The sequence below is a fragment of the Nomascus leucogenys genome, chromosome X (assembly GCF_006542625.1).
Source record: "Nomascus leucogenys isolate Asia chromosome X, Asia_NLE_v1, whole genome shotgun sequence".
NCBI classification, from domain to species: domain Eukaryota; kingdom Metazoa; phylum Chordata; class Mammalia; order Primates; family Hylobatidae; genus Nomascus; species Nomascus leucogenys.
Genome location: NC_044406.1, coordinates 139,365,720 through 139,377,913, shown reverse-complemented (window position 1 = coordinate 139,377,913; position 12,194 = coordinate 139,365,720).

Genomic DNA, 12,194 nt, shown 5'->3' with positions numbered 1-12,194 from the left:
ACTAAAAATACAAAAATGAGCCGGGTGTGGTGGCACACACCTGTAATTCCAGCTACTCGGGAGGCTGAGGCAGGAGAATTGCTTGAGCCCAGACGACAGGCTGCAGTGAGTCGAGATCATGCCACTGCACTCCAGCCTGGTCTACAGAGAGAAACTATCTCAGAAAAAAAAAAAATCTGCCTACAGGGCGGGTGCAGTGGCTCACGCCTATAATCCCAGCACCTTGGAAGGCTGAGGTGGGCGGATCAGTTGAGGTCAGGAGTTGGAGACCAGCCTGGCCAACATGGTGAAACCACATCTCTACTAAAAATACAAAAAATTAGCCGGGCATGGTGGCGCGTGCCTGTAATCCCAGCTAGCCGGGGGGCTGAGGCAGGAGAATCTGGCTTGAACCTGGGAGGTGGAGGTTGAGTGAGCCAAGATCACACCACTGCACTCCAGCCTGGGACCACAGAGCAAGACTCTTGTGTCTCAGAAAAAAAGAAAAACAAAAAAGAAATTCCAGCTACAGTCTCCTCACTCTCCAGTGGGTGTTAAAAAGAACTTTCTGTAGCCAGTTTGGGCAGAGGGAGGATACAGCCTAATCCTGGGTGCCCTAGAAGGTCGTGCAGGCTGTTCTCTGCACAAGGACACCTTCCTGGGGAGCGAGAGGGCTGAAATCCCTCCCGTGTCCTCGCCTCCAGCCGAGTACCTGCCCCAAGAGCAGAGTGCCTCTTGGTGATGTGCACATAAGCCTGCAGGGGTGGGTGGGGGCCGTGGAGCCCAGACAGGCACCAGGGAATCTTGCAGCCCTACAAGGTGAGGACAGGAGAACTGTCGGAGTTCCACCTGTTGGCTCCTCTCCCTCCTGACCTTCCCACGGGAATCCTTCCAATACATGAACCGTTGGCTCAAAGAAATTGAAGTGGGTTTCTCCATTGCTACCCTCGCCATCTAGGAGTCCATTGTCTTTTTTTTTTTTTCCTGAGATGGAGTTTCGCTCTTGTTGCCCAGGCTGGAGTGCAATGGCGCGATCTCAGCCCACCGCAACCTCTGCCTCCCAGGTTCAAGCGATTCTCCTGCCTCAGCCTCCCGAGTAGCTGGGATCACAGGCATGCGCCACCATGCCTGGCTTATTCTGTATTTTTAGTAGAGACAGGGTTTCTGCATGTGGGTCAGGCTGGTCTCAAACTCCTGACCTCAGGTGATCTGCCCGCCTCAGCCTCCCAATGTGCTGGAATTACAGGCGTGAGCCACCACGCCTGGCTTTTTTTTTTTTTTTTTTTTTAATTGAGACAGGGTCTTACTCTGTTGTCCAGACTGGAATGCAGTGGCACAATCAACACTCACTGCAGCCTCGAACTCCTGGGCTCCAGAGATGCTCCTGCCTCAGCCTCCCAATTAGCTGGGACTACAGGCACACGCCACCATGCCCGGATAACTTTTTTTTTTCTTTTGTAGAGATGGGGCCTTGTTAGGTTGCCCAGACTGGTCTTGAACTGCTGGAGCCAAGTGATCCTCCTGCCCTAACCCTAACCCAAAGTGCTGGGATTACAGGCAGGAGCCAACGTGCCTGGCCAGACTCCATGGTCTCTTACCTGGACCAGGGCGATGGCCCCACCCAGGCCCTCAGAACTGTGGGATGAGCTGTTTGCTTATGACTCACCCACGAGAAACTCCCGGAAGGAAGGGACCATGTCTGGAGCACTCCAACTCCAGGCCCCAGACTGCAGGTATCCCTTGCCAACAGAGCTGAGGCCGGAGGGGAAACCATTCCTGCCGCCTGGACTAAGAATGAGATCCTCTTGAAAAAAACAATGCTGAGAAGTGGGCTCTTCCCATCACGCCACCAGAGTCCCAGGAAGCCAGGGATGTGGGTGTCTAATGGTCCCGGACAAGATGATGGGAAACTTCACGTGGAGAAGAAAATGCCCAAGAATGACTGAAACTGTCTGCAAGGTCCTGCTAAGGGAGCTGGCAGGTGCACCAAGTATGGCAAGATGCAAAGCAAGGAGCCCACTGCATTGTTCCCTGGAAGGACGAGTGCAGAGGAGACCACAGATGCCTGCGCATTTAGCGGGAGTATGGCAGTGCCGTCATGGGGGAAAGGCTGTGTGTGACAAATGGCATGGAGGAGACTGACTGTCCCTTAGAAAATGGGAAAGGAGCCAGGCGCGGTGGCTCACGCCTGTCATCCCAGCACTTTGGGAGGCCGAGGCGGGGGGGATCACTTGAGGTCAGGAGTTCAGGACCAGCCTGGCCAACATGGTGAAACCCCGTCTCCACTCAAAATACAAAAATTAGCCGGGCATGGTGGCGTGTGCCTTTAGTCCCAGCTACTCGGTAGGCTGAGGTGGGAGAATTGCTTAAACCCAGGAGGTGAATGTTGCAGTGAGCCGAGATCGTGCCACTGCACTCCAGCCTGGGTGACAAAGCGAGGCCCTGTCTCAAAAAACTAAAATACAATTGAACAAACACATTCCAAATGACACCACATTTTAAATGACCCCTTTGGGAGGGAGGGGAACAGGACTAGGAAACAGGGAAGAAGGAAAAAGCGAAAAGATACAGTTCTCCCATCTAATTTTCAGACACCTAAAAAGCTGTTAGCCCAAAAGGTGCTGGTGAGGCTGTGGGTAAACACTGAGGGTACAATGTGAGGGACGCACAGTATCAAAGTTAGGGTCTTTTGGGGAGGCAATTCCCTAGTGTCTCCTACAATTGTAAATGCAGGCCACACAAGGTGGGACACATCTGTAAAACCAGCACTTTGAGAGGCCAAGGAGGGAGGACTTGAGCCCAGGGGTTCAAGACCAGCCTGAGCAACACAGTGAGACCCTGTCTGTACAAAAAGAAGTTTTCTAAAAAAGCCAGGGATGGTGGCACACACTTGTGGTCCCAGCAGCTCAGGAGGCTGAAATAGGAAGATCACTTGAGCCCAGGAGGTTGAGGCGGTGGTGAGCTGTGATCGAGCCACTCCACTCCAGCCTGAGCGACAGACTGAGATCCTGTCTCAAAAAAAAAAAATTAATGTACATCTATCTCGACCCAGCAATTCCACTTACAGGTAATTATCCTAGAGAGAGATGGATGCATGTTCGAGGCTGTGTTCATAGTAAATGCAAGGTAGAAATAATAATGCTTTAAAAGTACATCAAATGGAGGCCCGGTGCAGTGGCGCATGCCTGTAATCCCAGCTACTCGGGAGGCTGAGGCAGGAGAATCACTTGAGCCCAGGAGGTGGAGGTTGCGGTGAGCTGAGATCGTGCCATTGCACTCCAGCCTGGGCAATAAGAGTGAAACTCTGTCTCAAAAAAAAAAAAAAAAGTTTAAAGTACATCAGGCCAGGCGCGGTGGCTCATGCCTGTAATCCCAGCACTTTGGGAGGCCGAGGCAGGTGCATCACTGAGGTCAGAATTTGAGACCAGCCTGACCAACCCAGGTGAGAGGTGAGAGGATCCCTTCAGCCTGGGAGGCAAAGGTTGCAATGAGCCGAGATGGTGCCATTGCACTCAGCCTGGGCGACAGAGTGAGACTCTATCTCAAAAACAAAAAAGTTGAAATTATAAAAAAGCTAAAAAAAAAAAAAAAAACAAAACAGAAAATCACTACAAAATGTGTGGCATAACGGGTTTTTTTTTTTGTTTTTTTTGAGACGGAGTCTCACTGTGTCACCCAGGCTGGAGTGCGGTGGTACGATCTCGGCTTGCTGCAACCTCCACCTCCCGGGTTCAAGCGATTCTTCTGCCTCAGCTTCCCGAGTAGCTGGGACTACAGGCACACGCCACCACGCCCAGCTAAATTTTGTATTTTTAGTAGAAACGAGGTTTCACCATATTAGCCAGGCTGGTCTCGAACTCCTGACCTCGTGATCCACCCGCCTCAGCCTCCCAAAGTGCTGGGATTACAGGCGTGAGCCACCGCGCCCGGCCGCATAATGGGTCTTAACTTGTTTAATTATGTGGGTGATTGCACAGAAAAATAGTATAAATAACTTTATACTTTTTTATACATGGGATAACTTGCTTCAAGTTATTTCAAAAACTTTTTTTTTTTTTTTTTTGAGACAGAATCTTGCTCTATCACCCAGGCTGGAGTGCCGGTGGTGCGATCTCGGCTCAGTGCAACTTCTGCCTCCTGGGTTCAAGCGATTCTCCTGCCTCAGCCTCCTGAGTAGTTGGGATTATAGGCGAGGGCGCCACCACACCCGGCTAATTCTGTATTTGTATTAGAGACGGAGTTTCACTGTGTTCGTCAGGCTGGTCTCAAACTCCTGACCTCAAACGATCCACCCGCCTCGGCCTCCCAAAGTGCTGGGATCACAGACGTGAGCCACCGCGCCCAGCCTCAAACACCTCTCAGTGATTCGCTTGAGTATGTGTAAAGGGATGCACAGGCCACCCTGAAGACCTTGGTGGTTTCTATTGAAACTACACATCAAGCCGGGCGCGGCAGCCAGTGCTCGGTGCCCAGAATCCCAGCACTTTGTGAGGCTGGGGTGGATCACCTGAGCCCAGGAATCCCAGACCAACCTGGGCGAAAAAGCGAGACCCCATCTCTACAAAAAGTAAAAAATTAGCCGGACATGGTGGTGGCGTGCGCCTGTAGTCCCAGCTACATGGAAGGCTGAGGCTGGAGGTTGAAGCCCTCGCTGGGGTGGAGGGGTCAAGGTTGTAGTGAGCCCTCATCGCGCCACTGCACTCCAGACTGGGCACAGAGTGAGACCCTGACTCAAAAAGAAAGAAAAGGAAAGAGAGAAGGAAAGGAAGGAAGGAAGGAAGGAAGGAAGGAAGGAAGAAAGAAAGAAAGAAAGAAAGAAAGAGAAAAAGAGAATTACAAATAAAGCTACACATCCACTTCTACACTTCTGCGTGGACTCGAGCCTTCAAGATGGGCGTGGCAACCCGATGACAGGAAACCCTACACGTGCGTGCTCCCAGCAGGCTCCTCCGTGAGGGCCACCAGCCACGGGAAACCACGACCTTGTCCCTCACCAGGAAAAGCTCAGCCTGCGGCTCCGCGAGCGTGGACCGTTCCGTGGCCATGAGCGGGAAGAACCACGGGCTCCCCCGCCAAGGGCTGGGATGGATCTCGCGGGCGGGAGGCGGAGGGTACTCGGCCCACCCCAGCGGAGGACACCGCGTGGGTCCGCTGAGATAACGCTCCGCGGTGATGGACTCCGTGACTCCCGGAGCAGAGCCCTGGCTGCGCTGCACCGCGGGAGGGAGGGGCTGCGTCTACTGCGGGGCCACGAGAGGGAGGGGCCGGGGCCGGGGCGGGACAGGAACCCGCGCAAGCGCGGAAGTGCCCACGGCCGCGCCCTCCCGCGCGCACCGCGGCGACACCCGGGCCGCCCTCGGAGGGCACGGACGTCGCGCCGCGCTCCCGGGGCGCCTCAGTTGCGCCCACGGTCGACGCCCCGGCAGCGGCGGGCAGGTGCCACGACCTCCGGACGTTTCTCGCCCCTCCTCGGGAATGGAACGCTTAGAGAAGCGCAGGTCCACACCCAAAACACAAGGCGGCACTGTTGCGTGTGCACCGGCGACTCTGCGGCCAGCGCCCTGGGTCTCGCCCCGGGAACGCCTACGAGCCTGAGAGCGCCGGGCCACACCCGGCAGGGCCGCAGCGGCGCGCACGCGACGGGGTGTCGTCCATTGGGCAGCAGGAGCGTCAGTCAAGGGCGAGGGGCGGGAATTTCGTGCAATCTGAGCATGGTCATTGGCGAGGACAGGCGAAGAGGAGGACGGATAGGCGGGGCGGGGCGGGGCTTCCTGTGGGCGCCTGGAGCTTATGAGGAGCGACCAAAGCGGAGGCGGGGAGCGAGGCAGCTGTGGGCCCCGGCGGGTGGAGACGAGGGCTGTCCCTCCACGCCCCGCCCCACCACGCCCCCGCCCCCGCCCACGCCCACGCCCCGGCACCGCCTTCTGCGCCTGCGAGTCCTGGGCCGGCCTTGCGGGGCATGCGCCGAGTCCCCTTCCTCTGCAGACCGGTGGTCACTGTCCTCCCCCGGGGACGAGGCGGACAGGCGTCCCCTGAGATCAGGGCCCGGGAAGCCCCGTGAGCCGCTCTCGCCTCGGCGCCGTCGAGGGGCCGCCCCGCCCTTCCCACTCCACTGTGCTGCGAAAGTGCCTCGGGGCGCGTCTGGGGGGGTCGTGGGGAAGCAGGGCCACCCCACCCGCCCACCCGGCAGCGTCCAGGGAGAGGTGGGCAGAGCGGGGCGGGCGGCCGTCCTGGGGGAAGTGGCGTCTGGAGGTGTCTGTGCACCGTTCCGCGGTGGCGCGCGGTGGGGTAACAAAGTCTTCCCCGTCCCTTGACAGCGGTGGCCGCCGGGGAGGGAATCCTGCTCTGCTGCGGGCGGTCGTGGGCTGGGGCGCTTCCTGGCCTGTCTCCTGGGGCAGGTAGGAAAGGCGAGCCCCGCAGAGAAGGCGGTGGCTTCCCTCGACGTGGGTGCCAACAGGAGCCATCCCTCCAGCCGGTCTTCCCGTGAGAGGGTGCCTGGGAACACCCGCAGGGCTGGTTCCAGCACCCATGGGACCGCTGGGTCCAGCCCAGTGTTTCCGGGGAAGCCCCGCCTTACCCGCCAACCTTCCCGCACTGGGAGGGTTCCCGGCTGCTGGTGATGCTGCTCAGGCGGCTCCCCGCAGCGCCACCACCCGCCCCCGGGAGCCGGCCGCTGGGTTTGGCCCGTCCGCCCTGGTTCCTCTTTGCTGGGCTCCGAGGCCTGGCGGGACTTCTCCGCGGCGGCTCTGGCGACCCAGCATCTCTTTGCCCTGGGGTCAGACGGGCTCCCAAGGAATTGCATCCCGCTGGAGAAGACGCTTCCTTCCCTCTCCCTTCCTCTCCTCCGCCCCCTTTTGCTCTCTTGTCTTTGCACTTTGTCTTGTCCGTGTGTCCGGCTCTGTGTGTGTGTGACTGACGCGAGCCCTTAGTCACCTCTTGCTACTATTTTCTCCCCTCGTTATCACTTGTCTCTTGACTGTGTGGTTTGCGGGTTGTGCTCGGTCACAGAGGGGATTTTAGTTTTCGTGTCATCAGAATCTCCAGGCTTTCCTGATGGCTTCTGGGGGTTCTTGTCGGTTTGTTTCCTTCTGGCTCACGCCGTGTCTTGCCCCCTGGACGCTGGGCACCAGTTCCGACTGCTGGGTAACAGACGCCTTCACGTTTCGGTCCTTCCCCAGCTAGCGCTCGTCTCACCCCCCAGGGTTCTGAGGGACAGGCTCTGGGAGGGCTCTCGGGGAGCCAGGACTGTGGCTCAGGGTCCCTCTCAGGCTGTGGTCAGGTGTCCACTGGGGCCCAGCCATCCTATCTGACTGGGTGGGGAGCCCTCGTGATGACTCTCTCTCTGGAGGCTGTGGCAGGAGGCCTCAGTTCCTCCCCACCGGGCCGCCTCCCCAGGGCTGCTCGGCTTCCCCCGGACCTGCAATACAATCGAACCAGCAGGAGAGGGCGCCCCAGACCCGGCCACAGTCTCTTTATGGCCTGGTCTCCTAAGTGACTCGCCTCGCCTCCGCTGTGGTTTTTATTGGTCTCACAGGTCCACCCTGGAACGTGCTGGAGAGGGCGCCACGCTCAGGGTGGAGGCTGTTCCTGAGTGCTGCGAGTCAGAAGCACCCTTGCACGTGTAGACCTGCAACGTCGGCTGCTGGAGATCCCGAGCGGGCCGCCTCAGGAACATGTCCTTGGTATCAGCGGGAGCAGCAGGCCACCTCCTGGGGCTGACACTGGCCGGGGCCTGCATTTCTGAGGGCGGGGCGTGCTTTGACATCCTGAAAGGGTTGCAAAACCCATCACAGAGAACCCCAAGAAGGGAGACTCTGCCACCGAGACCCCGTGTGCCCCGCAGGGTCTGCGCCCTGTGCCCTCTGGCTCTTCGTGGAAGCCTTTCCCAGCCCTGGTCGGGGAGCCCCGGTCCAACATCCCCAGGAGCCGGCGGGAAGCCCGTTCTGGTCTCCGCAGCCCCCTTCTGCATGGCATGAGTGCCCCACGCCAGCCTGGGGGGCAGGATGTGCCCCCCACCTCCAATGCCCCCCTCCCAGGGGCTCATTCCTGCCCCTGTCCCCTCTCTGCCCCAGGTGGGGCGATCTCTCTCTGCAGACAGGGGAGGCCTCTCCTCCCCGCAGGCAGCCCCGAAGGGGAGGGGCCGGGGCAGGGAGGGGGTGTGCCGCGTCGTCACGGTGAAGGCAGAGCAGCTCCTTTTTTCCGTGATGTGTCAGGTTGCCGGATACTGGGCTCCAGTCCCTGGCCTGGGGGGTGGGATGTGGAGGGCCAGGTGGGTCCTGGAAGGAGCTTTCCACTGGGGCCCCAGGAGGACCTTGGCGTCTCGTTTCCCTGGAGACGTGCCCCATCCTTCCCACTGGGACTGGCAAGTGACTTCCCGATGACGCTCTCCGTGGCTCTGAATTTGTCACAGAGGTTCCGTGGGCGGTGAGTGCTTTTCCTATTGGCCCGCGCCGCCTCTGGGCAATGCGGGGGCCCTTGGTGACGGCTCCTGTCCCCTTCCAAAGCCGCCTGGCCCTTCTTGAACCCGACGAGAGCAGGTTGCCGGGCCTTCCCTGAGGAATGTGTTCCTGGCAGGTGGGGACAGCCCCTCCCCCAGGGTGTCGGGTACAGGGTCCTGGGGTGCTTCAGGACAGGGTCAGGCCCACCGACCCCCCACACTCCTGGGCCACCTGCCTGCTGGCTGTCCTCTGTGACCCTCTCTCCCCTGAGCTGAGGTGCCGGCCCGGTCCCGCGGGAAGAACAGTGAGGAGGGCCGGCTCTCCGTGCTATGGGGGCCTCAGGGACCTGGACGGGGACTGTGTCCTCCGTCCCCGGGCTGCCGGGCACCCTGGCTCAGGGAGTGCTCTCCTAGCGGCCTGTTCAGCAGATGGGCACAGTCACGACAGCAGCCAGCCCCTGTCCCGGCCCATGCACCCACCTGGACGGATCGGCGCCCTCCTGGACTTACTGGCTCCGTTGAGGGTCCCAAAGGAGCTGCCCCAGAGCACCCTAGGGGTCTCCGGACCCCTCGGCCCGCAGGAGCTACCAGCAGCCCAGGCAGGACCCAGGGGCTTCCGGGCACAGAGGCGCCGCTCCCTGGCTCGTGAGCCCAGGGCCTCTCCAGCCGTCCCCTGTTGGGGGCCTCCACTCCTGCTCTGGATCAAGGTCCTGCCCCCAGGGAGAGCTGGTGCCTTCGGGGGAGCGGGCCCTGGTTGCAGTTGGAGAGTGGGTCCAGGGATGGTGTTCTTCTTGGCTGCCGCCTTGCCTCCTGGGGGCCTCCCCAGACCCCCGGCTGCTGTCAGCTGGGGCTGAGGGGTCCTGTGGCCTAGGGGGCATCCCGGTTTGGGAGTATCCTGCCCTGGACACTGTGTCCAGGAAGGATACATGCTCACCCTTTGTTGGGGGCCAGGCACAGGGTGAGGGGGCACTCGGCCCCACCACCCCTGTCTCTGGGAGCCCTGGCTGGGTACGGCCCCTCTTCCCAGAGATCCTGCCCGGGACTGGTGCCTCCCGCCTCGGGCCTGCCCCCCACACAGCTGGGGACCCTGGCCGGGCACCTCCTGCCAGCCACCTGCTGCTGTCCTAGCCTCAGCCGGGCCCTGCAAGCTGTCCATGTGCCTGGGACACCCGGTCCCTCTGCGAATGTTTGCAAACACCCCTGCCCCCACAGGCATGTCTGGGGGCCTCTCTGGGCCTTTGTGTGCCCAGAGAGTTGGGCGTGGGTGGTGGTGGGGGGGTCTTTCCATAGTCACCTACTTCCTGTCCTCCCCGGCCCCAGGTCCAGGTGTGCCCTGTCTGCTCGGTTTCCAGCCTGAGCCCTTTCCTGAGCTGGCCCGGTCCCCTAAGCTTCTGCGGCACGTTCCCAGGTCCACCCCGAGGGACTCCTGGCCAGTGTTCCCAGCAGTGTCTGAGTGCTGGCCTCAGTCCCTGGCCATAGACTTTGGCGAACCCCGCTCTGAGGGGCCGTTGCTTCCCTTTCCTCTCCAGGTCCCCTCCCAGTTTCCTCGGAGAGCGGGGATGGGGCTGTTGGGAGGCAGAAGGGAGGGTTGGGGTGCAGAGGTGTGGCTTGGGGGAGGGAAGGTCAACTGAGCTACCGCCCCTCCCTGCCCTCCCTGGACTCAGTCCAGACACAACCTGCGGGTGGGAGACCTGTGCACCGTTTGTCTCCTCCTAGTAGCCTGGCGGGTCCTCCTGGGTCTTCCTCAGTGTGTCTGGGTCCCCAGGCCATAGGCCCCAGCAGGGTGGGGGCCCGTGCTCTGCTCTTGTTTTTGCTCCCACTTGCCCGCCCTTCCCGGGGAGGCCCCTGGCCAGGACCATGCCAGTGTCTTTCCCTGCTGCCTGCCTGCCTGCCTGCCTGGGTGGCCTCCAGCTCACCGCCCTGTGAGGCCTGTGGCCTCCCGCCAGGGCTGTCCTCAGGGGCCTGGATCCCCCTAGTTTATCTTCTGCCCTTGCCGCCCCACATGTGTGCCTGCAGCCTGGGGACGATCGGGAGGTTTGGGGGACCGGTGCTCGTGGTTCACCTAGCCCAGCCCTAGGGTGGTTCCCCCGGTGGCCCTGCCAGGCATGGGGCTTGAGAGAGGATGTGATGGAGCAGGCACAGGGAGGGGGCAGGTGACTCGGGGCAGGAGGGAGTGCCCCAGAGGTTCAGAACGCTGGGCACACAGTGGGCTGAGCGGATAAGTTGCAGCCTCTGGGGGACCTCCCGTCCTCCCCACTGGCACTGCATCTTTCTGGGCCTGGCTCTGCTGCCTCCCACCCCCGTTCAGCTGGTGGCTTCTAGAGGCTTCCAGAGTGTGCTTGGCCCCTTTGCCTCTATGCCATTGGGCCCAGGAGGAGCAGTAGAGTGGCTGGGCCTGGGGCTGGGACTTCCCCTTTCTGTCTTGCTTGCCCCGTGTCTCCCAGTGAGTGGCCGCCCTGAGCCTGGGGCCGGCAGCCCAGCCCCAGTGAGAAATAAAAGTAGCCATCCTGGCTGAACTGCCGCTGCCTTTTCTACTTTGCCCTCTCAGCAGGGGTCAAGGAGGGCACGCATGGTGTTGAGGTCTCAGAAGGCCTGGGTTTGATGTGTGCCATGGCTGCAGGCTACGGCCTGGTCGTGTCAGACACTGGAGCTGAGGGAGGATGTGGCGAGAAAGCTGAGCATTGCCCCCAAGAGCCTTGCTTCCTGGCGCTTTTCTGCAGATGTCTTGAGGTGGTGGTGTCCTTGTCAGGGGTTTGATCGAGGGCCAAAGCCCTTGGCCCAGGGAGCAGGCAGCTTTGTGTGCTGCAGTTGGGACGTCCCAATAGCATGCAGGCAGCACCAGGAGGCAGGGCGACTTGGGATGTTGTGTGTTTGGGGGCAATCTTTACAGTGGGAGACACATAGGTTGGTGTGGGAATCCATGGCAGGGGTACCAATAAGGGGATGTTCAGCAGGGGGCCCAGGGTACCTGGGATTGGCACCTTGAATGCATCCACCTCCTGCCACCTGTTAACCAAAGGGCCCTGAAACCCAGAGCCTGGGGGAGGGGGCCTCATCCCAGTCCCTTGTTCGGGGGAATGGTGGCATGGTGGCATGTTCAAGTTACCTGGCAGATGGCCAAGGCCTGCTGTGATTTTTTTTTTTTTTTTTTTTTTTTTTTGAGGCAGAGTCTCGCTCTGTCACCCAGGCTGGAGTGCAGTGGCGTGATCTCGGCTCACTGCAAGCTCTGCCTTCTGGGTTTGCGCCATTCTCCTGCCTCAGCCTCCCGAGTAGCTGGATCTACAGGTGCCCACCACCACACCTGGCTAACTTTTTGTATTTTTAGTAGAGACGGGGTTTCACCGTGTTAGCCAGGATGGTCTTGATCTCCTGACCTTGTGATCCGCCTGCCTCGGCCTCCCAAAGTGCTGGGATTACAGGCATGAGCCACCGCACCCAGCCGGGCCTGCTGTGATTTTGAGGGCTGCTTAGAGGGCCCTTGATTATCTGGCCACCTCCACCAGGGAGGCTTCCTGACACCACCCTACCCAGTAATGGGCTCTCCTGCCCAGCTCTTTGCCTCCTTGCTGCCTGGGCTCCATTCCAGGTAGCTTCATGTTCCTCTTCTTGCGTTGGCTTGAACTCAGGGAGGCAGAGGAAACAAGTATAGATGGAGCCTTCTGGAGTCAGGGTGAGGTGAAGCAGGAGCCCCGGAGGGAGGTGACCTGTGCTCAGCCCACGCTTTGATCTGCTCATTGGCACCCCTGTCAGGTTGGCCTTGACTGGTCCCCCAACCCCA